The sequence below is a fragment of the Bubalus kerabau genome, chromosome 23 (assembly GCF_029407905.1).
Source record: "Bubalus kerabau isolate K-KA32 ecotype Philippines breed swamp buffalo chromosome 23, PCC_UOA_SB_1v2, whole genome shotgun sequence".
NCBI lineage: Eukaryota > Metazoa > Chordata > Mammalia > Artiodactyla > Bovidae > Bubalus > Bubalus kerabau.
In genome coordinates this window covers 13,093,712-13,120,684 of record NC_073646.1, presented here as the reverse complement: position 1 = coordinate 13,120,684, position 26,973 = coordinate 13,093,712, and the positions used below count along the sequence as shown (strand labels likewise).

The 26,973-nt window shown below is 41.1% G+C and overlaps 1 long non-coding RNA gene across 4 annotated transcripts in view; it reads left to right on the top strand.

The window, feature by feature from the left end:
• The window catches only part of LOC129637464 (uncharacterized), a 103,897-nt gene that overhangs the window by 17,191 nt on the left and 59,733 nt on the right, over positions 1-26,973 (top strand). For 3 of the 4 annotated variants that reach the window (XR_008707478.1, XR_008707477.1, XR_008707480.1), the window contains exon 2: positions 3,696-3,824. This is a non-coding gene — a long non-coding RNA (uncharacterized LOC129637464). Of the gene's footprint in view, positions 1-3,695; positions 3,825-4,402; positions 4,480-26,973 lie in introns of all 4 variants that reach the window. The other variant, XR_008707479.1, reaches the window with a different exon arrangement.

Here is a 26,973-nt window from a genome sequence, read left to right as displayed (position 1 = left end):
TTTAGTGCACTCCCGAAGTGACGTGGACATAGGCTTATGTTGGAGAATCACCAGCTTACCTGCTAAGAGATGTTGGGTAAATTTATTTGGTTCACAGCAATTTCCTCCTTTGGTTCTCAATCAATTAAGTCCATGTCAAGAAGAGAGGGTGCACATCCAGTGCCTTCTAGTCTGTGTCCTTCAATAGCTGGTCATTTGGGGTCATGTGATCTGCATGAAATGGAAACAGGCAAGCTGATGTGTTTAGACATGGAGTGAGGATTTTCAGAATGAATTTTTCAGTTGTCATCTAGTTGAGTCACCATTGCGGGGACCCTGGCAGCAACTGTCCCCCTTATTGGAGAAAGACACCATTGGGAGGCCAAGGAGAGCCATGGCTGCCCGGCCCCCCATCCCCACTGAGAGTTGGTGGGTGGTATCTGAATGTGCCTCCCATCCATGATCACACTGGGGCTTCCCAGGTGGCACCAGTGGTAAAGAGCCCACCTGCCAAAGCAGGATACATAAGAGACTCAGGTTTGATCCTGGGATCAGGAAGATCCCCTGGAGGAGGGCATGGCCATCCACTCCAGCATTCTTGCCTAGAGAATCCCATGAACAGAGGAGCCTGGAGGGCTACAGTCCATAGGGTTGCAAAGAGTCAGACATGAATGAAGCAACTTAACATGCATGATCTCACTTGGTCTTTCTGAAAAGAAAAATAGTGACTTTATGTTATAATGATTTGACTCTGCCAAAAATCCAGAAATAGCAAACTTGATGTAACCAAATCAATAAACAGCATTTAGTAAGATGTACTAAATAACAGTATTTAATATGTTCTTACAGACAAGAACAGTTCGTGAATGGGGAACTTTCAGACTTAAAAAGGATATGAAGCTCAGGGGCATGACTTTACAGGACGGCTTATAAAGTGACAATGAGGAAGTTGTTTAACCTTTAGAGTCATTGCTTATTACAATGAAGATTTCCAGGCATCAGGAGATTGGTTAAAAGTGACTATCTTATTCTCTCACCATAGTGAAGGTGTGGTTTAAGGGTAGAAACTTCCAGCTAGTAGATAAATAAGTCCTGGATATCAAAAACATAGCATAGGGTTTACACGCAATAATATTGTAATATAAATATCAAAATGGCTAAGAGACTAGAACTTAATTAGGCTCAGAATGCTTATTTCTAGAAATGATAATTATGTGTTGTGATAGAGGTGTTAGCTAAATCTACAGTGATCATTATATTGTGCTATGTAAATGTATCAAATTAACGGGTAATATGCCTTAAACTTATACAATGTTATTATGTCAAATATATTTCAATAAAGAAATAAATTTAATAGACTCACAGACATAGAAAACAAACTTATGGTTACCAAAGAGAAAAGGCAAGGGGAGGGACAAACTAGGAGTTTGGGATTAATAGATACACACTCTCCTCATTTCTGTTCTGGAAAACCATGGCTACCCCCAGCTGGCCTTTTATGGAGCACTGAGGTATTGAAGAACTCCTATGGGAGGCCAGAAAGCCACACTCCTGATAGGAGCCAGAAGCAACAGAGCCAGGAGTGATGTGGCAATTTGACCAGGATGTTAGTGATGAGACCATCAGTGGGCTGGTCTTTGAGCATGTGTGAAGCATGGCTGGGGCCTCACAAATAGCCAAGGGAGATGATGGGGAAGGAGAAGGCCATGTAGTTCTCTGCTGGAGACAAAGGGTCATGGCAATTTAAGTGTTTGTGCCAATTTGGCTCCATGTGTGGGTAAGCCAGGTGAAACCTGGATCATTTTGGATATATCTGTGCATGTTGCTGCACTAGACTGTGAACACCTAGAAGGAAGGACTCGGGTCTTGCATGATTTTTAATCCCAGCATCAGGTGCACAAAACTGGGGCTTAATCAATACTTGCTAAATGCCCTGAGGAACTCCATTTATTAATCAATTCATTCATTCATTTATTTAACAAATAATCAGTGAATATAATATTGTCCAGGCACTGTGTTAGAGCTGGGTTAACATTGGTGAATAAACCACATTGTTAGCTGCCCTTGTGAAGCCTGTAACCTAGTGAGGGATGGACAAGCACATAAAATTAATATATAATTGAAAAAATTATGAAAAATGCTAAATGTGGAATATAGGGAGAAGGATAAAGGGAGAAGGAAGATGCCTGAAGATCGAGTACCAGGAAAACCCCCTTTGAGGATTGATGTTTAAGTCAAGAATTCTTGAAGGATGGAAACATGGAAGGTGGAAGAGCCTGCTCAGCAGCCATCACAGCATGCGCAAAGGCCCCGAGGCAAGAATTAATGGAGTGGCACATGATTTATGGACATGAAGTAGAGCAGACTCCAGGAGATGGTGAAAGACAGGGAAGCCTGGCATGCTGCAGTTCATGGGGTCGCAAAGAGTCAGATACGACTTGGTTACTGAACAACAACGACACAAGATTTATAAGAAATATAACCCACACCCTGGATTGCTGCTCACTGAATAGCCCTACCGTATTTAAGCAACAGAAATCCTGAAATAAGAGTCAAGTCTGTCTGAGACAAACCAAGTTCTGTTGTGAGCCCTCGGGATTGCTTTAGCTTGTGCTCCTTTACAAAAGGAGAGTCATCCATTTGGAAAATCCAGGCACTGCAGGGTTTGAGTTTCTAGGAGACGTTAGCATCTCAGGGCTCAACCTAAAATCTCGTCTTGTAGGTTTCTAATTTGTTACTCTTTCCCCCGCTCTTGATCGTGGAAGATGAAAGCATGAGTCATGCGATTTAGAATGTGTCAATGTCACATTTCAGGGCCACGTTCCAAATAGAAAGGAATATATTTTTTTTTCGTGAAGAAAAAGTTCTAGCTCTGCTGTTACTATTTATGTGACCCTGAACCTCTTACCTCAACTTCCCACACCTGGTTGCTTCCTTGCCAAAACAGTCTTTGTGAGCCCCGTGATGTTTATGAGAACTGGCTCAGTTTTGTGCAGTAGGAAAGCATTTCTTGAGCACCTAACAGTCAGTCACTCATTTGACAAATGCATTGATTCCCTCTCTGTATGTATTAAGCACTGCGTGAAACTCTGGAGATACAACAGAGTAAAACAGGAGCATCCCAGCTGCCAAGAGCTCATGGTCTACCAGGAAAGACAGGCTTAAAGAACAGCAGATGTGAATTTCAGCCCAAAATGTTAGCACTATATATAAAACAGGTAAACAGCAAGGATTACTGTATACCACAAACATCTTGAAATACAGAAAATAATGGAAAAGAATCTAAAGAATTTTTTGAAAAACACACACACACACACACATATACACACATATATATTGTTGCTGTTTTTTTGTTGCTAAGTTGTGTCTTTTGCAACTCCATGGGCTGTAGCCTGCCAGGCTTCTCTGTCCAGGGAATTTCCCAGGCAAAGATACTGGAGTGGCTTGCCATTTCCTTCTCCAGGAGATCTTCCCTACCCAGGGACTGAGCTCGCATCTTCTGCTTGGCAGGCAGATTCTTTAGCACTGAGCCACTAGGGAAGCCCTATATATATAATCACTTTGCTGTACACTTGAAACTAACACAATATTGCAAATCAACTATACTCCAGTCAAATTATTTTTTTAAAGTGAGGTTGCAAGAAATAGCAAAGATATTTATTGTCTGTAAACCAAGTGAAGGCTCATTTCAAGCCCCAATTGTGTCTGGTTGGCAGGTAATTCAGTCTTGGACATCACCAGGCTCAGTCTCTTAACGTGGGACTTTGCAGAGGACTTTGATTTCATCCTGTGAGACTTCTAGCAGAGAACTTATGCTCAGCCCAGATTCCTGACCCCAGGAAATGGTGAGATGATAAATTTGTATTGTTTTAAGCCCTTGGATTAGTGGTGGTTTTGCAGCAGTAGAACAAGAATACAGAGGGTCTCCCATCCTTCCCTACATCTCTCCTGGTTTCTGTGAGTGTCCTTGTGTGTGAGCCTTCACGGTTCCTGTTGTGGTTTCCATGACACCTGAGACCATTCTTACTGACCAGCAACCCAGACATTGTGATCCAATGTCTTTGGTGCACCAGACCTCCAAGTCCTTGTGCCAAGTATCCATGCCCACTGTCCATCCTCGCTCTGGGGGACTCTCTTGTCTCAAAGCTAGACCCCAAAGTCAAGCTCCTCTCTTCCTGTTCCCCTGCTGGGATGATGCCAGAAATGGCTTAGAATTTCATAAGATGCAGGGGGGAAAATAAAACAAACCCAGATTCTTACTTTGCTTTAAAATGACATGGAGAATCATCACAGAACACTGAGTTAGAGGGGTGGGATGGGGGAGGGAGGCCCAAGGGGGAGGGGATATGTGTATACATACAGCTGATTCACTTTGTTGTGCAGCAGAAACTAACACAACCTTGTAAAGCAATTATGTGCTCAGTCACTCAGTTGTGGCCGGCTCTTTGTGACCCCATGGACTGTAGCCCACCAGGCTCCTCAGCCCATGGAATTCTCCAGGTAAGAATACTGGAGTAGGTAGCCATTTCCTTCTCCAGTAAAGCAATTATATTCCAATAATAAAATAAATTCACAAACAAAAATTGACACGGAAGAAGGGGTCCTATAGACAACTTGGGATTAGTGTGGGGAACTGGGGGAAGTTTGGAAAGCAAAGTGTGGCTATTTCTCCTTTGTTCTTATCGTTCTGCAGAAGTGGCAATGGAACACCAATGTCTTCATATATTTTCCCATCAAACTAATGATGACATTGTACCGTTTCAAGTGCTGTAATAGGAGAAGAACATGGTACAACAGGAGCATATACCAGGGGCCGTTGGCATTTTCTAGCAAGTCTAATGGAAGATTGTTGGGTTGCACCCAGCAGTCTGCAAGCCCTGTACTTAGCCAGCTTTAGGATGGAAGAAAGAGCTCGGAGTCAGTGACAGAGACATCAATGGTTTAATGAATGGGGGGATCTTACAAGCAAGTTCCTGGAGCGATACCCCACCATGTGTGGCAGATGGTAGGTGGGACATGGCAGGAGGTTACCGGTTATAGAGGGAATTGACGTCAGATTGGCTCATCCGTTACCAGGGAAACAAGCAGAGGGGCACACTGCTCACCACCCCTTTGATAAGCTATCATGGTTGAGATGTTCTAATCTGAAGATTGGAACAATCACTAGCTGGGGCAGAGGCACGTATGTAGGAAGGTCAGTCGTGAGTAGGGTGTAGATGAAGCAGGCATTGGTCAAGCAGGGGATGTACAGAGAGCAAGAGAACAGCCATCTTAGGGGCCTGATCATACAGAAACTTACTGGTGGAAGTGGAATTTAGTGTGAGAGCCAAAGAATGAAGAATTAACCAAGTGAAAGGGTAGTGGGATTTGGAGGGGGGAGGGGGGTGGAAGGAGACAATATGTTATTAACTCAAAGCCAATCAAGACATGGCACAGTTAAAGAATTAAAGAGCAGAGCACGTGCTGGAGAGAAGGGGATGACGCAGGGGGATAAGTCTGGGTAGATAAGAAAGGCTCAGCCAGGGAAAGCCGTACAAACCCAGTTAATAACATTTCTGTATCAGTCAGCTTTTGCTGTTGTAATTCTGCCTAACAAAAACCTCCCAAACTACGTGGGCTACTTAAAAAAAGAGCATTTCAGTTTTGCTTATGGGTCTCTGGAGAGGCAGTTGTGTTTCTGGGCTGGACTAGAATCAGCTAGGTTTGAATCTAGGTTGGGCAGTGGGTTGACTCCACCTGCTTCCTCCTTCTCTTTGGACCAATGGCTAAGTGAGGCATGTTTTTCTCATGGTAGATGGCAGATATGCAACAAGGTGAGAGGAAGCATGTAATGTTTCTTAGGGTCTCAGCTGGGAACTGGCACAATGGGAGTTCCATTCAAGTTCCATTGGCCAGTCACCTGGCCAGGGCAGGAAAGGTCACTTTGCCCACAGAGGAAGAGACACACCACAGAGGCCCATGGAAAAAGGCAGGGAGGTGCGATTTCTAATTCAGGGAGGGAAGAGAGAAGTGGGAACAGTAGCCCAACTTGTGATCTTAGGGGTAATAGAAACCCATGCCAGGGTTTCAAGGAGAGCTATGAATAAAATGATCAGATGAGCAAAATGTTATGCCAATGTGAACAGCCACCATTCTCAAGAGTCCTGAGGGGTGCAGCACTTCCTCCATGGATCTTGATCCTACTTGGTCACCTGAGCCTCAAAGCTGGCCTATCTGTTCTCAGAGATTCACACAACCTTTAATGAACTGTTGCCCCTTTCCTCAGCTGTGGCCCTTAATAGGACTAACCCAGGATTTGAACCCAGGTCTCCTGCTTTGCAAGTGCATTCTTTACCATCTGAGCCACCAGGGAAGCCCCAACAATACACCAGAGTGGATGTCCAACACAGTCCCCTTCTGCCGTCTTCTGTCCCAAATCCCTGGAAATGGCCAAAATAATATGACTAAAAGGGAAAACAAATGATCAATGGAAAACATCAGTTTAATTCAGTTCAGTTCAGTTCAGTCACTCAGTCGTGTCCGACTCTTTGTGACCCCATGAATCGCAGCACGCCAGGCCTCCCTGTCCATCACCAACTCCTGGAGTTCACTCAGACTCACGTCCATCAAGTCAGTGAACATAACATCAATGAAAAACAAGAGAGGGACATTAGTGGACCAGAAACAATGAGAAATCACTACAAGCAAGTAAACAGGATGTGACTGAAAGAAGGAAAATTGGTGAGAAGCTTGGGGACAGGACTGGTTACAGGCTTTGCAGGGCCCAGTGCAAAGTGAAGATGCTGGGCCCAGGTTAAGAAATGATTCAGGATTTCAAGATGGTGACACCAGAGAACTCAAATAAGCCCATAGCCCTTCTACGTGTACAGTCCATTGAGAAGAAGAAAGATTCCATTAAGGTGACTAGTCAGTTGACCTTAATATAGAGAGGATCCTAAGTTATCCATCTGGGCCCAGTGTAATCACGTGAGCCTCATGAGACTCTAAGTAGACAAACCACCAAGCTAAGCTGCACATAACCTTCTGAAAGATGGAAGGTATGAGATAATAAATCTATATTGTTAAAAAAAAAAAAAAAAAGAAGAAGAAGAAGAAGAAGCAGATTCCTTTTCTTTCCTGGCAAGGGCTCAGCCAATGAAAAGCCATGGACACTGCACAGGCCACATGCCCATGAAGCTGGCCGGCTAAGGGCAGCAGGTATCATGTGCAGGATGGGGCCGAGAGCAACAATCATGGGGATTGGTTTGAAGTCAGATTTATAACCAGGGCAGGATTCCCACGTGGTGCCGTGGTAAACAATCTACCTGCCAGTGCAGGAGACACAGGAGATGCAGGTTCGATCCCTGGGTTGGGAAGATCCCCTGGAGGAGGAAATGGCAACCTACTTCAGTGTTCTTGCCAGGATAATCCCATGGACAGAGGAGCCTGGCAGGCTATGGGGTGGTAAAGAGTTGGACACAACTGAGCGACTGAGCACGCATTACAACCAGAGCAGTTGATGAGTTTAGCACGTGTCTTCTGCCAGGCCTGAAACCCTCCACTTGTTCCCATCAGGTGAAGGGTTGGTTCTTCTGGCCTGGACTGCTGTCATAGTAACCACTCACTGGGTGGCTTAGACAACAGAGACGCACTGTCTCCTAACTCCGGAAGCCAGAAATCAGGAACTGTGGTGTCTGCAGGGCTGGTTCCTCCTGGAGGTGGTGAGAGAAGTCAGTCCCATGCCTCTTCCCTAGCTTCTGGTGGTCTGGTGGCAATCTTTGGTGTTCCTTGGTGTGTCGAGGCATTGCCCTGATCTCTGCCTTCAGCTTCACTTGATGTACTGCCCAGGTACATGTCTGCATCCAAAGTCCCACTTTTCATAAGACACCACTCATACTGGATTAAGGGGAGGGTCCATCCTTCTCCAGTAGGACCTCATTTTAAATAATTACATCTGCCATGACCCTATTTCTAAACATCATATTCTGCTCAATATTTTGTAATAATCTATAAAAGACTCTGAAAAAGAGTATATATAGATATATAGACAAAACTGAGTTATATTGCAGTACACATGAAACTAACACAACATAGTGAATCAACTATAGTTCCATTAAAAAAAATAAAGTCACATTCTAAAGCACTGGAGGTTAGCTATATGTCCAATGACAAATGAATGGAAAATGAAGATGTAATACATATGTACAATGGAATACTACTTAGTCATAATCAGTAACAAAACTGGGTCCATGTGGATGGACCTAGAGTCTCTCATACAGAGTGAAGTAAGTCAGAAAGAGAAAAAACAAATACTACATACTAATGCAAATATATGGAATCTAGAAAAATAGTGCTGCTGCTGCTGCTGCTGCTAAGTTGCTTCAGTCGTGTCCGACTCTGTGCGACCCCAATAGATGGCAGCCCACCAGGCTCCCCTATCCCTGGGAGTCTCCAGGCAAGAACACTGGAGTGGGTTGCCATTTCCTTCTCCAATGCATGAAAGTGAAAAGTGAAAGTGAAGTCACTCAGTCGTGTCTGACTCTTAGCGACCCCAGGGACTGCAGCCTACCAGGCTCCTCCATCCATGGGATTTTCCAGGCAAGAGTACTGGAGTGGGGTGCCATTGCCTGCGCAGATGAACCTATTTCCAGGGCAGGAATAAAGACGCAGGTATACAGAACAAACATATGGACCCAGGGGGAAGGAGAGGGTGGAACAAATTGGGAGAGTATGACTGACATATACACACTACCATGTGTAAAAAGGTAGTGTAAAAGGGCTCTTGTGGGAGCTCAGCTGTGTAAGCTCCTGTATAAAAGGTAGTGTAAGAGGGCTTCCTGTGGAAGCTCCTGTATAGAAGGGCTTCCCTGGTGGCTCAGCTGGTAAAGAATCTGCCTGCCATGCGGGAGATCTGGGTTCGATCCCTGGGTTGGGAAGATCCCCTGGAGAAGGGAACGGCTACCCACTCCAGTATTCTGGTCTGGAGAATCCCATGGACTGTATAAGAGTCAGACACGACTGAGCGACTTTTACGTTCACTTCATGTGTGAAATAGATAGCTAGTGGGAAGCTGCTGTATAGTACCGGGGACTCAGCTGAGTGCTCTGTGGTGACCTAGACAGATGGGGTGGGGGGGTGGGAAGGAGGTCCAAGAGGCAAGGGATATATGTATACAGAGAGCTGATTCACTTCACTGTACTAGAAACTAACACAACATTGTAAAGCAATTATACTCTAATGATAAAATAAAAAATAAAATTTTAAAGTACTAGGGGTTAGGAATTCAACACATGAATCTGACCAGAGACACAATTCAACCCACAACAGGGGTGTGGTGGGAGCTTGAGGCCGAGGTGCAGGGCCGTGCCCCGACACAGACTTCTTCACTCCCAGGACTCGGGCAGGCAGGGAAGCTCCCCCACCCCCCGCCTCACCTGGCTGCATTCTGCTCCTCTCCCCACAACCACAGGCAGCAGATGGCCCTAAACAGACAGAGAAAACCAGGACCATCAAACACCAGGGCAAACCAAATGTCAGGGAATGAGAAAGTTGCTCATGAAGAATATCATTTGATTAGACTGCATCACTTATCCAAAACAGATGGACTTTTCATAGTCCCCGGACGGTTCTGAATTTGTACCGCAATTACCCAACAGGTGCGGCCGTCTCTTGCACTACCTTACCTGCTGCAGTCAGGTTACAGAATTTGAAAACACTGTGGCTTGACTCATCCAAGGTCAGAGGGTGTGAACCTCGGCTACACACTGGAGTCCTCTGGGGGGCTTTGAAAATGCTGCCTGGGCCCCACCATTGAACTGGCCTGGGGGGTGCAACCTGGACACTGGACTTTTTTTCTTTTGAAAGCTCCCAGGGATGGCGGAGCCTGGTGGGCTGCCGTCTATAGGGTCGCACAGAGTCGGACACGACTGTAGTGACTTAGCAGCAGCAGCAGCAGCAGGTGATCACAGTGCATAGTGGAGGCTGAGAACCGCTGGTTTGGAACCCTCCCAGAACCTAGCCATCTGTGTAGCTGTAATGATGCATATTGATTGCAGATGGCATGGGATAGGTTTGTCGGGGGTTGTCTTTTGTTCGTTGCTTTCGAATGAAATGCATCAGTATCTCTATTCTTTAACTCTGCAGGGCCACATGCTCTATTTTCTTTAACTTCTGTCGGCTGCTAAGGAGCCAAATCTTTTCCGTATGAAGTTCGACTTTGGCTTACACAAGCAGCATCTCAGCTGGAAACCGAGGCAGCACAGTGAATTGTAGTAAAACGGAATAGAACAGAAAATAGGTTTGCATTCAGTACAATGTATGATCAGGAGTAATCGTGTGGACCATAGCATCTTTTTTTCCCCAAGGATGCAGGTTGGTCTTGCTTACTCTATTCAGCAGAAAACACTGGTCTGAGGGCACAGTGCATTGCTCCCTCTGCCTCCTGGGTTCTTTTCCTTTTACTCTCTCTCTCTGATTCTCTTTCCATCTTCTCATTTATTCTCATTCCCTTTCTCTTCTCTTATGTTCCTTCCCATGTTGTCTCTCTCTTTCCCTTTCTATCCTCAAAACTGTTACTCTCACCACTTTCACAGGTTGGGGTAGGGGCAGTGTAGGTTCAAGAGCTAAAATGCTCTGACAATCAAGACATTATACGTGCAAACCCTACGATCTTCTAGGACATCTCCTATTGCTTCTTGTAAAAGATATGAGGAGAAACCATGCAGCCAAGAGAACTAAGTAGGTCTTTCTTTCCCTCAACCCATGAAGTCTTTCTCTCCCACAGTCTTCTCTTTCCAAATCTGCTATGTCACCCTGTTTGCTTGTCCCAGAAACTATACCTAGGGAAGTTGGCTACACAAACCTGGGAAATAATAATAGTGATTGACTAGAGCATGCTTCTTACATGCCAGGCACCCTTCTTAGCACCTCTGACAGATAAGGAGACATAGCCAGAGATGGGGGTAGATTTCAAGCCCAGGCTTTGTGCTCCAGGGTCTTTACATTATGAGCATTTCAGAAGGGGAAGTGAGAAAAAAAGGTTACAGTGAAGAAGAGAGACAAAAAGTAGAAAGCAGAAAGATGAAAGACAGAGACACGGTGGGGGATGAAGAGAGACAGCCCCTAAGATGCACAGAAGAAGAAACAGAATGGGACCATAAAACCCTCAGCAGCAACAATCACAGAGCCAGAGAGAGCTCCAGTGAACACACTTTGTATTGGCTGTGAATTAGGTAAAAACAAGTCCATGTCTGGGGCCAGTTTAGCCGAGAATCTCCAACTGTATGAAGTACAAGTTTGACTCGGGTATGGCTTGAAAGAAAATTCTGATGTCATGGTTCACTGGTTTTGGAAAATGTGTGTTTGTTTCTGGTTCACCTGCTGTCTTTTGAAAAGGGAGAAAAAAAATCTCATTTACTTCTAGTTTCAAGCCAGAAAAGAAAAAAAAAAAAAAGTAAAACATTGTATTTAAGTCTTGTTTAATTCAGCCTTCAGAAAACCAAGGCAAAAATCATGATTTTTTTTTAAGTCTCATCATTGGCACTTGCCAATTGAAATCTTCAGAGACCCTGTTAAATCCAATGCCTAACCTACTGCAGCCATGAAATTAAAAGACGCTTACTCCTTGGAAGAAAAGTTATGACCAACCTAGATAGCATATTCAAAAGCAGAGACATTACTTTGCCAACTAAGGTTCTGTCTAGTTAAGGCTATGCTTTTTCCAGTGGTCATGTATGGATGTGAGAGTTGGACTGTGAAGAAGGCTGAGCACTGAAGAATTGATGCTTTTGAACTGTGGTGTTGCAGAAGACTCTTGAGAGTCCCTTGGACTGCAAGGAGATCCAACCAGTCCATTCTAAAGGAGATCAGCCCTGGGATTTCTTTGGAAGGAATGATGCTAAAGCTGAAACTCCAGTACTTTGGCCACCTCATGTGAAGAGTTGACTCATTGGAAAAGACTCTGATGCTGGGAGGGATTGGGGGCAGGAGGAGAAGAGGACGACAGAAGATAAGATGGCTGGATGGCATCACTGACTCGATGGACGTGAGTCTGAGTGAACTCCAGGAGTTGGTGATGGACAGGGAGGCCTGGCATGCTGCAATTCATGGGGTCGCAAAGAGTCGGACACGACTGAGCGACTGAACTGAACTGAACTGAACTGAACCTAGTAGTTTCATTAGAAGTAAGTGGGGATAGGTGGATGGAACCTGTTGGTGGTTATAATTGGTAGAGGTATTGCACTGTGATTTTTTCAGGCCAGTTCCAGTATCCTCAGCTAATCAATTTTATTTCTTTAATTTCTTAGTGTGGTAGGTGTTAGGATGCTAGTGACCTAAGACTTATCTTTTGTGGTATGTTGGTGGGACCCAGAATCATTAAGAGGATTTATTTCCCTTCCAAATGGTCTCGGAACATTGCTATCTGCTTATTCCATGCTGTGGTCACTTGAGTGTAAGGTGGAGACCTAATTTAATTCAATAAAAGTTGCATGTTCTTCAACAGGTGAATGGATAAGTGAACTATGGTACATTCAGACAATGGAATATTATTCACTCTTTAAAAAGAAATGACCCATCTAGCCATAAAAACACATGAAGGAATCTTAAATGCTTATCACTAAGTGGAAGAAGCCAATCTAAAAATGCTACATACTAGACTGCTACTGCTGCTAAGTTTTGAGGTGAACCTAAAACTGCTCTAAAAAATAAAGCCTTTACTTTCAAATTGTGGTGCTGGAGAAGACTCTTGAGAGTCCTTTGGACAGCAAGGAGATCAAACCAGTCAATCCTAAAGGAAATTAACCCTGAATATTTATTGGAAGGACTGATGCTGAAGCTGAAGCTCCCTTACTTTGGCCACTTGATGAGAAGAGCCAACTCAGTGGAAAAGACCCTGATGCTGGGAAAGATTGAGGGCGGGAGGAGAACAGGACAACAGACGATGAGATGGTTGGATGGCATCACCAACTCAATGGGCATGAGTTTGAGCAAGCTCCAGGAGATAGTGAAGACAGGAAAGCCTGGTGTGCTGCAGTCCATGGGGTCACAAAGAGCTGGACATGACTTAGCAACTGTACAGTAACACAAACATTTTAAGAGATTTATGTATTAAAGACTTGATAATCCCATTTGTTAGGATGCTATTAAACATGAAAATTCTCTTTCCTCTTTGATTTTTCCATCTCCTCTGAATTGGGTCCTACTTTTTGCTCAAATTGATTTTTGATACAACAACTACTATGAGCCAAGTTTCTCTCTTTTACAAAGGAGACTTAGGCTCAGAAAGGCTATCAATATTTCCAAAGGACACAGCACATAATAGAACCAGGATTTTTCAAACACAAGATTTTCCAAATTATGAGCTTTCCCACTGCTTCTCCATCCTGAGAATCTGCTAGAGGTTTGGCAGTCATTTCCATGCAGCTTTCTGTAGCTTCCTACTTAACTCCTGGGATTGAAAACTCGTCAGTCTCCTGTTTCATATTGCAATTCACAAAGACTATCCCATAACTGATACGTGGGAGCCACCAGGACCCAGATTTCAACTAATAGAAATTGCTCCACAGGGCAGAGAGCTCCCCAGGGTAGAATGGACTGCCTCAGTAGTAACGACTTCCCCATCACCACAGATATTCAAGCAGATGATAGAAAAACAAGGATTCTTCAATTGGAATTCACAAATGAACTGTGGACCATCTAAAATTGCCAAATTTTGAGTGTGGAGTGTCACATATATGGAGGAGAGTTACACTAGGCTTTCAAATTTTAGTTTGACCCAATAGTCGAGAACTTTTGAGACCAAAAGTGGAGGAGAGGGTGGAATGAAATTATATCCCAAAGTTGATCATCCAAAAGTCTCCCTACTGAGTCATCTTCATGAGTGAAAATGAGTCCTCAGGGATAATATCAAGCCAGCATCAGCTGAAAGACTTGAGTCTCCTGTGCTCCATCATAGGAGTCAGGGCTTTCCTAGGGTCAGGGTGAAAATAAACTGTAAATTGCATAAAGAATAAGGGATCTTACTAAGGGGATGGAAGTGCTCTAAATGTGTACCATGTATTTTTACTGAAAAAAAAAAACAGCTATATTTGAAAGCACTAAAAACTAATATATAGACTTAAAGGACAGACTTGTGGTTGTCAAGAAGAAGAGATGTGAAGGAGGAATGGATTGGGAGTCTGGAGTTAGCAAACTATTATGTATAGAATGGATAAACAATAAGGCCCTACTGTATAGTGCAGGAACAATATTTAATATCCTGTGATAAACCATAGTGGAAACGAAAAGAAAAATGTATGTATGCGTATAACTGAATCTGCTCTCTGGCAGAAGTTAACACATTGGAAATCAACTGAACTCCAGTAAAAAAATTTTTTAAACAAATGTGTCTTAGCTTCTTAGAGCTTTTGTAACAAAATACCACCAACTTGGTGCCTTAAAATAAGAGAAAGTCACATTAAACTAAATTATACCTACAACAATCCTATTTTCAAATAAGGTCACAATTTGAGCTACTGGGGGTCGAGATTTCAATATATCTTGTTTGATGTACACAATTCAATACACAGCAAAGTAAAATCATAGTTCTGCTTGCAAATGTATGTAAATTTACGGAGATAGGTATATTTTATAATATATAAGTTAAACTTTGTAAAAAATGAATAAACAGAAACCTCAATAAAGTAGAGTTGGAAAACCAGAAGGGGGAGCTCTCATGCCCTCTGATGATAGCACAGCCCAAAGGAAAGAAGGACTCCTTTTCTTTGCTGGCAAGGACTCAGCCAGTGAAAAGCCATGGAACCTTTGTTTACTATTACCCCCACCCCCACCCAACTTGCTTTTCCTCTTTATAAAAGCCTTCTCCTTCTCTTGCTCCTTGGGGACTTGCAGTGACTCAATATGGTTGCAGACCCCAAAGTTAACATTCTCTGCTGATTCTGATTAAACCCATCTTTCATGAAGAAAACATATCAGCAGTCTATTTGTTTCAGGTCAACATTTTAAATCAAGTAATTTTTAAAGAGTGGCAAGGAGATTTTTCAAACCATTGCTGGGATTCTGAAGTTCATATAGTCAGCACTATATCTTAACACACCATCTGAAAGTTTCAAGTCATATTTAGTGAACCAGCTATTCCTTTTCTCATGTATAGCTCAGAGACACACTTGCGTGAGTTTAGATAGCACAAAATTAGGAACAATGTAAATCTCTTGGTAAATAAATTGAGATATAGCCTATCATGGAATACTATGCAGCAATAACAAAGAATGAGATAATGTGACATTTTGTGACATGGAAAGAAATCTGAGATAGCTTGTTGTCAGGAGAAAAAAGCACGCAACAGACTGACACAGGAAACATACCATTTGAATAAAACACAAAAAGTCAACATCAAAAAAAAAGTATATTACATGTTGTCTGAGGATACAAACGTAAAAAGTAATACTGAGCATTTACTATGTTCCAGGCTGTGTTCCAACAGACTGACATATAGTAACTTATTAACTTCTCAGAACTAATTAACTACTATATTATTATAGCCTGTTTACTGAAGATGAAGCTAAGGCACAAAGAGGTTAAGTTACGTCTCCAAAGATATTACCTGGTGGAATCAGAATTTGAATCCAGGCTTGTCTGAATTCAAAGGACTCTTTCCACTCCAGGCTGTTTTATGTATTCCAGAAGAATGTACATTAAAATAATGAATGTGCTTATACTCACTGGGAATACACTACATACCATCTTATAAGTTGCTTTTTTCATTTACAAGTCTATTATGAACACTACCCCATTACATTAAGTATTTCTCTAAAAAATGTATTTTGGCTTTTTCCCTTAATTACTCTTAGTCATCATGATAAACCTACTATGTTCAGGGAACTTGCAGGAGAGCTGGAGGTAATGTTAGAGACCACCTTGCTCACCTTCCTTGCTTATGAATGTAGCATATTCCCAATGAGTATAAGCACACACACACACACACACATACACACACATGTGTGTGTACATGTCTGTGTGGGTATGTGTATAGAAAGATTTCACACATATAAAAAATTATCTAAGACTAAGCACATTATTACCAGTGGTGGCATTGAAATTACTGATATTTTATTCTTGGTATATTTTTGCATTTTATAATTTTTCTGTAAGGTACAGGTTTTACTTTATTAGCTGGAGAAAAATAAGTTTTGTGAATGTTTTCTTCTGATCATTAAGTTAGTATGTGTACCTTCTAATAGAGCTAATATTTTGTAACTATGTAATTGGAATTAAAATGATAGTTGACCAAAAGAAAAAAAAAAAACAAAAGTCCTGAGCATTCATCTTCAGAAATGAGTAGAGGGGAATCTATGACTCCAGTTAGTAATCAATGGGATTTTAACTTTTTGACTATTGTAGGAAATAATGTAGAGAGATTTGTGTATTATTTACTCAGTTTCCCCTAATAATATGATCTTGCAAAATTGTAGTAAAATATCATTATCAGGACACTGACATTGGTATAATGCACTGATAAATCCACCTATTTTTACTCATTCATGTGTGTGTATTTGGCTCTATGTACTTTTAAAATTTTATCTATTTATTTTTGGCTGTGTTGGGTCTTCGATGCTGTGTACAGGCTTTTTCTAGTTTTGGTGAACAAGGGCTATTCTCTAGTTGTGGTGCACAGGCTTCTCATTTCGGTGGCTTCTCTGGTTGCAGAGCACAGGCTTTAGGACTTCCAGGCTTCAGGACTTCCGGGCTTCAGTAGTTGGGGCTTATGGGACTTAGTTGCCCTGCAGCACGTGGAATTTTCCTGGATGAAGAATCAAAAGTTCCATACATCCCATATGAATTTTAGAATCATTTTTACTATCTCTGAAACACTCTGTTGGAATTTTGATAAGATTTGCATTGAGTCTCTAAATTTGGGGGGCAACATGGACACTTAAAAAATATTTTTCCAGTCTACAAACATGGGATATCTTTCCCTTTATTTTTATGTTATTCAATTTCTTTCATCAATGTTTTGTAATTTCCAGTATCAGGTCTTTCACCTCCTTGGTTAAATGTATTCCAGGTCTTTTGATGCCATAGTTTACTCTTAGCATGTAAAAATATAACTGATTTTTTCCATGTTGAATTTATATCCTGCAAATTTAATGAGTTCCTTTACTAGTTCTAACAGTTTTTCTGGTGGCATCTTTAGGATTTTCTATATATAAAATCATGTCATCTGCAAATGGAGACAATTTCACTTCTTCCTTTCCTACTTGGGTGCCATTTGTCTCTTCCTCTTGCCTAATTACTTCTGGCTAAGACTTCCAATAGTATGTTAAATAGAAGTGTTGAGAGTGATACCTTTGTCTTGTTTCTGATCATAGAGCAAAAGGCTTCAGTTCTTCACCATTAAAGTATGATGTGAGCTGTGGGTTTGTCACATTTGGCCTTTATTATGTTGACATTCATTTCTTCCACACCTAATCTGCTGAGATTTTTTTTATCATGAGCAGATGTTGAGTTTTGGCAAATGCTTGTTCAGCATCTATTGAAATGATCATATGATTTCTATCCTTCATTCTGTCAATGTGGTGTATCATGTATATTGATTTGTATATGTTGAATCATTCTTACATTCTGGCAATAAATCCCATTTGATGGTACTGCATGACCCTTTAAATGTGCTGTTGGAATTTGTTTGCTAGTATTGTGTTGAGGTTTTCTGCATTCATACTTATCAGGAATATTGTCCTGGAATTTTCTTTTCTTGGAGATCCTCATCTGACTTTGATATCAGGGTTCTGTTGGCCTCATTAGGAGCAATCCGTTTCCTCTTCAAATATTTGTAAGACTTTGAGGAGGATTGACATTAATTATTCTTTAAATGTTTGGTAGAATTTACCCATGAAGCCATCTGGTCCTGGGCTTTTCTTTGTTAGGGCTTTTTTTGATTAGTGATTTAATCTCCTTATTAATAATTGATCTGTTCAAATTCCCTATTTCTTCATGATTAAGACTTGGTAGTTCACAGGTTTTAAGGAATTTATCTATTCCTTCCAGGTTGTCCAATTTATTGGTATGTAATTGTTCACAGTAGACTCTTATTATCCTTTGTGTTTCTGTGGCATCAATTGTAATATATCCTCTTTCATTTTTATTTATTTTAATCTCTTTTTGTCTTAGTCTTGCTAAAGATTTCTCAATTTCATTTATCTTTACAAATCTCAACTCTTAGTATCATTGACCTTTCTATTGTTTTTCTAGTCTCTATTTACATTTATCCAATATAACTATGTGTTCAATGATCATGAACCTAACTAGGTCATGGCCCAGTTAGTACATATAAGTTTACTGCTGAGCTAAGCTGTAGACATGGATTATCTTTTCTCAGTAATGTAACTTTATATTTTCTTGGAGTTGATAATTGCTTCAGTTTTTCATTTGCTTAGCTTTCACACTCCACAGAACTCTAGAGATCATTTTTACCTTGTTTTCCTCACAGTCAAGTGAGACAGTTATATTCATCTTTCTCAAGTGCCTCTGTGTTCCTGTTCTGATCTGTTGTGGCTGTTGCTGGGCCTACTTCCCAACGTCATCTAGAGACATCCCCTCAAAACCATTCTTAAAATGGCCTCTGCCTCTGCTTTCTGCTGGATCCCTCCCCTAGATATCTTATTTTTCTGTCTTTTGGCTACTTCTTTTTAGAGGAACACTTTGTCCAATAGCTTTCTGAGAACTTACAAATACTAAGAAAAAAAAAGCTTTCCCTTAATACTTGGTTGCTCATTTGAATGGCATAGAATTCTTATTCAGAAATCATTATTAGTCAGAGAATTGAAATCATTGCTCTATTGTCTCCTAGTTTCCAACATCATTGCTAAGAAAACTAATACCATACTCATTTCCAATTCTTTGTATATTGTCTCCTTTTTGTCTCTTTTGAAGCATTTCAGTTTTTCTTTATTCCTCTTGTTTTAAAATTAAATAATGATGTGTCTTAGTTTTATTATTATTATTGCTTTGTTCTGGTCATTGGGTTAGAAAGAGAGTGTTTTTCAAAACTGGAAAATATTTCTTGTATTTTTTCTTTAATAGGTTTTTCCTTTCTCTGTAATTCCTGTTCTTTTTTTTTTTTTTAACTCTCTTTAGTAAAATATTGAATCTCTTGGATTCATGGTCAAATTTAAAGTATGTATATATGTGTTTCTGTGTTTTTATCTTTTGGTACTACTTCCTCTGAGATGTCTTTGATTTTATCTTTCAACTCTTATGTTTATTTTGTTCTTTAAAAAGTTTGGTTATGATATTTTAATTTAAAAGATCTCTTTCATACATCTGATAGTTTATCTATGATTTCCTGTTTCATGGATATTTCATGAATTATAAAGTAAAATTAGCTGTAATGATAGCTAATATTAGTTGAACCATGGAGTATTTTAAGAACTTTGTGAAATTAGCTCCTTTAATCCCCAGAACCATGGACTGAGGGAAGGGAGTAGTTCTTTAAAACAAACAAACCAAAAAAAGGCATTGATAATAGAAGAAAATGAAAGGAATGTGAAATGCCAAAAAAGGACAGATAGCCATGAAAGAATGATTCAAAGTTATATATACCTACCAGGAGAAGGGGACACCAGAGGATGAGATGGTTGGATGGCATCATTGACTCAATGGACATGAGTTTGAACAAACTCTGAGAGATAGTGAAGGACAGGGAAGACTGGTGCCCTGTGGTCCATGGGGTTGCAAAGAAGTCTGACAAGACTTAGCAACTGAACAGCAACAACCAGTGCCCAGGCACTATGGTAGGCCCTGGGGCTGGGACCTTGGACAGGGCGATAAGGCACCATTCCTGCTGTATTCACGTCCTTTAGTATAGTTGAAAGCTAATGGCATTTGCCACTTGTCAGCCCCTGATGAATTCCTCCCCCAGTGCCTTGAAGCAGCCAGGAGCTCTGCAGGAAAGGCCTCCTGGAACAGGAGGAGAAAAGGGAGGGGACCTCAGAGTTGCTCCTTCTTTGTGAAAAACTTTGATGGGAAAATTGTCAGCTGTACTCCCACTCTCTCTGAAAGTCAGTGTGATGCTGCATCCATCTTAATCACCATCGGAGAGAGCAGGCATTTTAATAAGCAGCATTATTCATGAAAACTGTGTTCTCCTTTCCTACTTCCTTCCAAAATAAGATAGACGTGAACTTGGAATGAACTCCTCATTTGTCTTCTTCTTGCCTCTTCTTTATATTGAAACCTGTTACCTTCCCACCATGGTCTCCATCCTCTGGACATCTCTGGGGAATAACTGAGGAGCAGCTGTCCACCTGGGGGCTGGGGGGAAGGGAGAGTGTGGCTGGAGGTGTCTGGACCCCAAGAGTGTAGGGACATGTCACTACAAATTGAGAGGCCAAAGAGATGGGATCCCTGCTGTGGTGGAACCTAGAAGTCATTCACTGAACCAACGACTTATTTAACAAGTATTAATTGGTCACTTAATGTGTGCTTTGCTGAGAACACAGTGAATCAGATATGATTTCTATCTCTGGCATGCATATGTGGTAAGTTGCTTCAGTAATGCCTGACTCTTCATGACCCTACGAACTACAGTCTGCCAGTCTCCTCTGTTAACGGGATTCTCTAGGCGAGAATATTGGAGCGGGTTGCCACACCCTTCTCCAGGGGATCTTCCCAACCTAGGGATCGAACCCATGTCTCTTATGTCTCCTGCATTGGCAGGCAGGTTTTTTACCACTAGTGCCACCTAGGAAGCCTTCTATCTCCAGAGGAAACATCAATTCATTCAAGAAATAGTTTTGAGCTGTGGAACAGACCCCAGACAAGATTCTTAGTACGCATATGCATTATGCATTGTAGTTCATTGCATTATAGGGACACCTACATATTTTAGGGATTGTACTAGACACTGGGCTTATAGAAACATAGAAAGTCCAAGCCTTTGTTCTACTCAGGGTCTAGAAGAAAAGGTTAGGAAAAGAAAAGAAATCTATAAAACATATTATATATTGTGGGGGATGACATAGGTAACAGCTCACAGCTTCTCCCTTCTAGAGATTTCTCTGTGTGTTTCAGAGGCACTATTGCACCTTCCTGTACACAGTGATTGTTTCAGAGATGGAGCAGGACTCAGACTGAATAATGCAACGCTTTGTGGGGACACTGCTGGGACCATTGGAGTAAGGCATGTGTTTATATTACGGTTTCTCAGTGTGTTCCTGCTACCATATGCAGAAAGAGTTGTTGTTGTTGAGTCTCTCAGTCGTGTCTGACTCTTTGAGACCCCATGGACTGCAGCACACCAGGCTTCCCTGTCCTTCACTATTTCCCGGAGCTTGCCCAAACTCATGTCCATTGAGTCAGTGATGCCATCCAACCATCTCATCCTCTGTCATCCCTTTCGCCTCTTGCCCTCAATCTTTCCCAGCATCAGGGTATTTTCCAGTAAGTCTATTCTATACACCAGGTGGCCAAAGTATTGGAGTTTCAGCTTCAGCACCAGTCCTTCCAGTGAATATTCAGGAGAGAGCCTGCCTGAGAATAAAACCAATGAGGAGCAAAATAGAGCAGAGATGAAAAGAAATCAAACCCTTTTGACACTGGAGTGCCTGGAACCAGTCATACCTAAAGTAGTCATATAAGAGTAATCCCTAAACTCTTGGGGATTTTAGGGAGGCCTCAATTTTGGGGCTTCACTTAATAGTGCATTGTAGATACATTTTTTTTTTTTTTACAAATTGAAGATTTATGCAAATCCTACATGGAGCAAGTCTATCATCATCATTTTTCTGACAACATTTGTTCATTTTATGTTTCTGTGCCACATTTTGGTAATTCTCACAATATTTAAAATTTTTCCATATTATATTTGTTATGAAGATCAGTGATCATCATGTTATCAGTGATCTTGGACTTTACTACTTTGGCTCACTGAGGGCTCAGATGACAGCATATTTTTTAGCAATACAGTATTTTTAAAAAATAATTATTTCTTTATTTGGCTGTGCCAGATCTTAGTTTTGGATTATAAGATCTTCAGTTGCAGTATGTGGGATCTAGTTCCCTGACCAGGAATGGATCCCTTGCATTAGGGGCACATGGAGTATTGGCCACTGGACCACCAGGGAAGTCCCCAGCAGTGAAGTATTTCTAAATTAAGATATACACATTGCTTTCTAAGACATAATGCTTTTGCATACACAACAGACTACAGTAGAGTGTAAACATAACATTTATATGCACTGCTGCTGCTGCTAAGTCACTTTAGTCGTGTCCGACTCTGTGTGACCCCGTAGACAGCAGCCCACCAGGCTCCCCCGTCCCTGGGATTCTCCAGGCAAGAACATTGGAGTGGGTTGCCATTTCCTTCTCCAATGCATCAAAGTGAAAAGTGAAAGTGAAGTCGCTCAGTTGTGTTCCGACCCTCAGCGACCTCATGGACTGCAGCCTACCAGGCTCTTCCGTCCATGGGATTTTCCAGGCAGGAGTACTGGAGTGGGGTGCCATTGCCTTCTCCTAGGAAACCAAAAAATTGTGTGACTTGCTTTATTGTGATACTTTACCATTGTTGTTCAGTAACTAAGTTGTGTCTGTCTCTGCAACTCCATGGACTGCAGCACACCAGGCTTCTCTGTCCTTCACTATCCCTCAGTTTGTCTGTTGAGAAGGTGATGCCATCCAACCATCTCATCCTGTCATCCTCTCCTCCTGCCTTCAATCTTTCCCAGCATCAGGGTCCTTTCCAGTGAGTCAGTTCTTCACATCAGGTGGCCAAAGTATTAGCGTTTCAGCTTTAGGATCAGTCCTTCCAATGAATATTCAGGTTTGATTTCCTTTAGGATTGACTGGTTTGATCTCCTTGCAGTCCAAGGGACTCCCAAGAGTCTTCTGCAGCACCACAGTTTGAAAGCATCAATTCTTGGGTGCTCAGCCTTCTTTCCAGTTCAACTCTCATATCTGTACATGACTACTAGAAAAATCACAGTTTTCGCTATACAGGTCTTTACTGGCAAAGTGACGTCTCTGCTATTTAATACACTACTTAGGTTTGTTATAACTTTTCTTACAAAGAGCAATTGTCTTTAAAATTTTGTGGCTGCAGTCACCATCCTCAGTTGGACCCCAAGAAAATAAAATCAGTCACTATTTCTACTTTTTAGCCATCTATTTGCCATGAAGTGATGGGACAGGATGTCATGGTCTTAGTTTTTTTAATGCCAAATCTTAAGCTAGCTTTTTTACTCTTCTCTTTAACTCTCATCAAGAGGCTCTTTAGTTCCTCTTCACTTTCTGCCGTTAGAGTATTATCATCTGCATATCTGAGGTTGTTGATGTTTCTCCTGGCAATCTTGACTCCAGCTTGTGATTTATCCAGCCTGGCATTTCAAGAGATGTACTCTGTATATAAGTTAAATAAGCAGGGTGACAGGATACAGCCTTGGGGTGCTCCTTTCCCAATTTTGAACCAGTCCATTGTTCCATGTTAGGTGCTAACTGTTGCTTCTTGACCTGCATACAGGTTTCTCAGGAGGCAGGTCAGGTGGTCTGGTATTCCCATCTCTTAAAGAATTTTCCACAGTTTGTTGTGATCCACACAGTCAAAGGTTTTACCATAGTCAATGAAGCAGAAGAAGATGTTTTCTTAGAATTCCCTTGCTTTTTTGGTGATCCAGAGGATGTTGGCAATTTGATCTCTGGTTCCTCTGCCTTTTCTAAATTCAGCTTGTACATATAGAAGTTCTCAGTTCATATACTGTTGAATCTAGCTTGAAGAATTTTGCTCATTATTTTGCTAGCCTGTGAAATCACTGCAATTGTACAGTAGTTTGAGCATTCTTTGGCACTGTCTTTGGGACTGGAATGAAAACTGACCTTTTTCAGTCCTATGGCCACTGCTGAGTTTTCCAAATTTGCTGGCATATTAAATGTAGCACTTTAAAAGCATCATTGCTTTCCTGTGATGTTCGCTTTATTGCAGTGGTCTAGAACTGAGCCCTCAGTATCTCCCAGGGATGCCTTGACGTGGATCATTAAATCTCCCCTTTGATCTAAGCCAGTTTGAGCTCTGTTCCTAACTAATATAGAATCTGATACATATTAATATTTCCCAACTCTTCAGCCTTTGTAGAATCAAAGAGGGCCATGTGTCAGGTCTCCAATTCCTAAAATGAGATTTTATTTTTTATACAGAAAAAAATAAGAAAAATGAGATCCAGCAAAGTTAATTATTTTCCTAAGATCACACGATCACAACTCTGCCACATAGCAGAGTTGAGATTTGGATTTAAGTTAGTCTGATTCCAAAGAAAAAGCTCTTCATCATCATGATGGAGGCCCCATATAACTTATACTCAGAAAATGTACTGTTGAATCCTAGAGGGCTGGGATGGAGGCATGGTAGAAAGCTCAAGAAGCAGGGGATATACATATATTTATGACTGATTCTAGTTGTATGGCAGAAATCAGCACAACATTGTAAAGCAATTATCCCCCAATTAAATTTAAAAAATAAAAAAAAATGTACTCTTAACTATCAATCACCAGAAGTTTAAGGGGGTTTCCCGGTGGCTCAGTCAGTAAAGAATCCACCTTCAGTGTAGGAGATGCAGGAGACCCGGGTTCAATCCTTGGGTTGGAAAGATTTTCTGAAAAAGGAAATGGAAACCCACTCCAGTAGTCTTGCCTGGGAAATTCCATGGACAGAGGAGCCTGGTGGGCTACCATCCATGGGGTCTCCAAGAGTTGGACATGACTTAATAGAAATTGTGCATGTGTGCATGTGTGTGTGTGTGTGTGTGTATTATTTAATAATCATAAAATATCTATGAATTGGATACTTTTATGCTCACTTTGCAAATGAGAAAACTGAGGTTCAGAGAGTTAACTTGGGCAAGATCATTTACCATTAAGAGGCAAATCATGGATTGGAACTGAAACTGCTCTTGTTCCAAAGGTCCCTTCATGTTCTTTCCAGAAAATCAGTTTCCCAAACTTATTCAGTGGTATCTACAGGGGATCTGATTTTATCTCCAAGAATGCCTTCATTGTGGTGCACAGCTACAGTCCATCTTGCTGCTGTTCCAAAACTCTTCACCCTGTGTACTTTCCAATACCCAAGGGAAGAGAAAGTACTGAGCTCTTTGGGTAAAAATGGCATTTTAAAAAATGCTCTTGGAGAACAAGATGGTGGAGGAGTAGGTGGATGTGAAGTACATCTCTCTCCACAGATACATCAGGAATATACCTTCAGACACAGAAGTGTATGCAGAACACCAGCTGAGAGCAGACAGGAGTACCTGACCAGTGGAAAAGAATATATAGAACCACACAAAACTCAAGATCAAGCCCTGAGCCCTTGGAGTGGGAGCACTGACTCCAAAACCCTAGACTACCAGATAACTAACCCTAGGGATTATCAAATAGTGAGAACTCCCACAAAGCAAACCACTTGAATACAAGACCTGGCATCACCCATTCACCAGTAGCACCCTATGCAAGAGGCCTCATCCAAATAAGAAACAAAACAAAAATACAAACCTAATCATCAGCAGACAGGATTACCACTTCACTCAGCCTTGCCATCAGAGGAAAAACTAACAAAAAACTCAGCACAAATCTCACCCTATACAAAGCTTGCACAAACCACTGCACCAAAATTAGGAGGGCAGAAACCAAAAGGAAGAAAGAATTCAACCTTGAAGCCTGGGAAAAGGAGACCTCAAACACAGTAAGTTCAAAAAAAAAAAAAAAAGGCAGAGAAATACTGCACAAATGAAGGAACACACTAGAAACACAGAAGTCCAAATAAATGAAGAGAAATTAGGCAAACTACCTGAAAAAGAATTCAGAATAATGAGAGTAAAGGTGATAAAAAAAAAAAAACCTTTGAAAACAGAATGGAGAAAATGTAAGAATCAATTAACAAAGACCTAGAAGAATTAAAGAATAAACATAGAGTCAAACAAAACAATTACTGAAATTAAAAATACTCTAGAGGGAATCAGTAGCAGAATATCTGAAGCAGAAGAACAAATCAGTGAACTGGAAGATAAAACGGTAGAAATAACTTCTGAAGAGCAGAATAAAGTAAAAAGAATGAAAAGAACTGAGGATAGTCTCAGAGACCTCTGGAACAATATCAAATTCACCAACATTTGAATTATAGGGGTCCCAGAAGAAGAAAAGAAAAAGGAAAATGAGAAAATTTTTGAAGAGTATAGTTGAAAATTTCCTCAACATGGAAAAGGAAATAGTCAATCAAGCCCAAGAGATGCAGAGTCCCCTACAGGATAAACCCATGGAGAAACAAGCCAAGACACACATTAATCAAACTAACAAAGATTAAACACAAAGAAAGAATATTAAAAGCAGCAAGGGAAAAGCAACAAGTAACATACAAGGGAAACCCCATACATTTAACAGCTGATCTTTCAGCAGAAACTCTGCAGGCCAGAAGAGAATGGCAGGATATAGTTAAAGTACTGAAAGGGAGAAATCTACAACCAAGATTACTGTACCCATCAAGGATCTCTTTCAGAATTGATGGAGAAATAAAAAGCTTTTCAGACAAGCAAAAGTTAAGAGAATTCAGTACCACCAAACCAGCTTTACAACAAATGTTAAAGGGACTTATATAGTCAAGAAATACAAAATAAGTAAAAGATCTATAAAATCAAGCCCCAAACAATTAAGAATATGGCACTAGGAACAAATATATCAATAATTACTTTAAATGTAAATGGATTAAATGCTCCAACCAAAAGACACAGACTAGATGAATGGATACAAAAACAAGACCAACATATATGCTGTCTACAAGAAACCTACTTCAGAACTAAAGACACATATAGACTGAAAGTGAGAGAATGGAAAAATATATTCCATGCAAATGGGAAGCAAAAGAAAGCTGGAGTAGCAATTCTCATATCAGACAAAATAGACCTTAAAATAAAGAAGATTACAAGAGATAAGGAAGGACAATAAGTAAGGATCAAGGGATCAATCCAAGAGGAAAACACAACAATT